The sequence below is a fragment of the Galeopterus variegatus genome, unplaced genomic scaffold (genome assembly GCF_000696425.1).
Source record: "Galeopterus variegatus unplaced genomic scaffold, G_variegatus-3.0.2 Scaffold55, whole genome shotgun sequence".
Taxonomy (NCBI): Eukaryota; Metazoa; Chordata; class Mammalia; order Dermoptera; family Cynocephalidae; genus Galeopterus; species Galeopterus variegatus.
Window position 1 is genome coordinate 2,512 of NW_007726166.1, and position 2,948 is coordinate 5,459.

The following is a 2,948-nucleotide window of genomic DNA, read 5'->3' on the forward strand; positions in this document are numbered from 1 at the left end:
ACCAGGTTGGTGATTCAAAATCCTGTGTTTTTTTTTTTTTTTTTTTTTTTTTTAAAGATGACCGGTAAGGGGATCTTAACCCTTGACTTGGTGTTGTCAGCACCAGTCTCAGCCAGTGAGCCAACCGGCCATCCCTACATGGGATCCGAACCCGCGGCCTTGGTGTTATCAGCACCACACTCTCCCGAGTGAGCCACGGGCCGGCCCATTCCTGTGTTTTTTTTTAAACCACTGTCAGTCTCACCTTGATTGCATTTGTGTGATCCCTATTTCCCCAGCCACTTCCAACCTGGCTGACTTCAGGCCAGGGTCCTGGGTAAAGAGCCAGAAGAGCAAATCCCAGCAAAAAGTACCAAGCGTCTGAGTTCCCTATTGACAGCATAGCCTTTTCTCCTGGGCAGGTTCATGGTCTCTGACTCATCTTCACAGAATTCTCTCATGGGATGTTCCTCAGATCTCCTCTGATCCACTTCTTATACCCAGTCCCACAGTATTTTTGGCCAGGTAGGCATGGTATGTTTAAATACTGCTTAGACTCAAGCTGAATCCTCTGCAAAACTAAGCAAATCTTTTTCCTAAAGTCAGAAACTTTTTTTTTTTTAAAGATGACTGGTAAGGGGATCTTAACCCTTGGCTTGGTGTTGTCAGCACCACACTCACCGGCCCCTTAAAGTCAGAACCTCTTAAAAAGACTGGGCAAGCAAGCTTCCTCAAGGAAGTTACAGGCCAAGTTTCCAGGTGTCATCCACATTTCTTTCCTTTGTCCTCCTCACTATAAATATGGGTATAAACTATTAAAAAAAAAACAAAAACTGAATCCTCCCTGAAGGCCAATCTTGACTTTATCCCTACAAGTTGAATCCATCCTGTAACAACTTCAAGATAAAGAAGTACTGTCCTTTTCAATTTGCCTGCTTTTCTACTACAGTTTGGGTGAACTTGGACTGAACATCGCATGACAAAATTCATCATTGTTGGTAATTTGTATTGCTTCATCAGGATCTTCAATCCTAGGCTCTTAAGTTATTAATTCTCCCCGTCACTCATTTAGAAAACAAAAAATAACAAAACCCAAAGTAAGCCCAACAATATGCAAACACCAACTAAGGAGCGTGAGGTATGAAATATAGGAAAAAGCTTTTAACCCTCTTGATAGATACTGGTTTCGAGATGTCCTTGGGAGTTACTTACAACCTTGCCACCTCCTCCAGTTCCAGTTCACCCAAGGCCAAACACATGGGAGTCCTTTAACGTGTAGGAATGTGAAAGTGTGTTCCCAGCCTTGACTTACAAAACTGTATTGTTCCACACATCAAACTTTACATTCGAGCACTTCCCCCAATGGTTAAACTTTTGCCTTGTTCTTAATTACATTACCTTCAAGGCACTGCCTAAATGTGATCTTTTATTAAGCCGGTCTATTTGGGATGGATGGAAAGAAACACCTTAAAATGTCTTCACGTTCCAGGCGTGTTCATAAGAATAGTTCAAGGCTCTTGTGGTGACAGTGCGATCTGGTAGGGGCGTGTGGACACATGGTGGGCAAGAAACGAACTTGGGTCTGGTCCTAAGACACCCTTCCACTACTGTGATTTTTGTTTTCTGGTTATCAAAGTAATACACGCTCGTTGTCCAAAAAAAAAAAAAAATCGGATAATTCAGAGAAAATGGAAACAACTCGTGATCAGTGTGATTTGGGGACGTGAACCGCTCCCTGTAGGAAGGCGAGGGGGTAAGAGTTGAGGACGCACTGGGTCTCCGGGCCAGAATACAGGGCGGTGCGTACCCCCTGCCAGGTGGATTCAACCAGGGTTCGGGTTGAATTCAACCAGGGTTGAATCGGTGCCGCTCAAGGACCCGGGACACGAGGCCGTCCCCACCGACGCTCCTATCCGGCCACCAGCGCCGTGACTTGGAGCCTTCCCAGATGCAGCCCCCGGTTCCGTCAACCTGGTTCTCATCCGTCCGCTACGCGAAGACCCAACCCAGGCACCTTCCCCGAAACTGTCCACCGACTGAAAATAGATTCCGAATCCGCCCCCGACCCCCGCTTAAAATCCTCCCCTTTAAAGAGAGCCACCGGGGGACGCCGGGGGAGTTTGCGGAAGCGCCAAACGCGTTGGGGCCCTGGGCGGCTCCCGTGATTGGACCCGGCCCCGCCCCCAGCTCTTCTTCCCCCATTGTGTGAGCGGCCTGGGCCTAGGCCCCGCCCTCGCCCCTCCCTCCGGAGGCTCCGCCCCGCCCCTTTTCACCTCCCTTGGCTCATTTCCGGCCGCCGCTGCTACCGCTAGCCTGTAAGGAGGATTCGGCAGAGGGAAGAAACAACAGCCGCCATCTTGTTTGTGTGCTAGGCTGGGGGGGAGAGAGGGCGAGAGGGAGCGGGCGCGAGTGGGCGAGCGGGACGCCGGGCTGAGTGCGAACTGCGGGAGCGGGAGAGTGCGGAAGGGAGCCGGGCCGGAGAGAGGCGGCAGAGCCGAGACAGTGGCAGGGGGCCCGGGGCGCACGGGCTAAGGCGACCCCTAGCCCCCTCCTGCCCGCACACACCCCCACCGCGGCCCGGCAGCCGAGCCGGCGTCGACGCCTGGGGGGGACCATTACATAACCCCGCGCCCCGCGACGCTTTCACCCGCCGCCGAGGGCGGCCCCGAGCAGAGCCCCGGGGGGCGGGCGCTGCCGGCACCTGGCCGCCGGGGGTGGGGGCCTTAGCGGCGGCCGTATTTATTTTCTGCGGGAGAGGAGGGCGAAGGAGGAGATCGCGGCGCGAGAGGAGGCCGCCTGCGCTGCCGTCGGAGCTGGGCCTCGTCGGTGGGCTCGGCGTCGGCGCGGGCGGGCGGTGCTGTTCGGCCCGGCCCCCTCGGCCCTCGGGCCGGCCGCCGCGCGATGTGAGGCGGCGGCGGCAGCCTGGCCCTCGGCTCGGGGAGGCCCTCCGCGGCCCCTCGGGGCCGGGG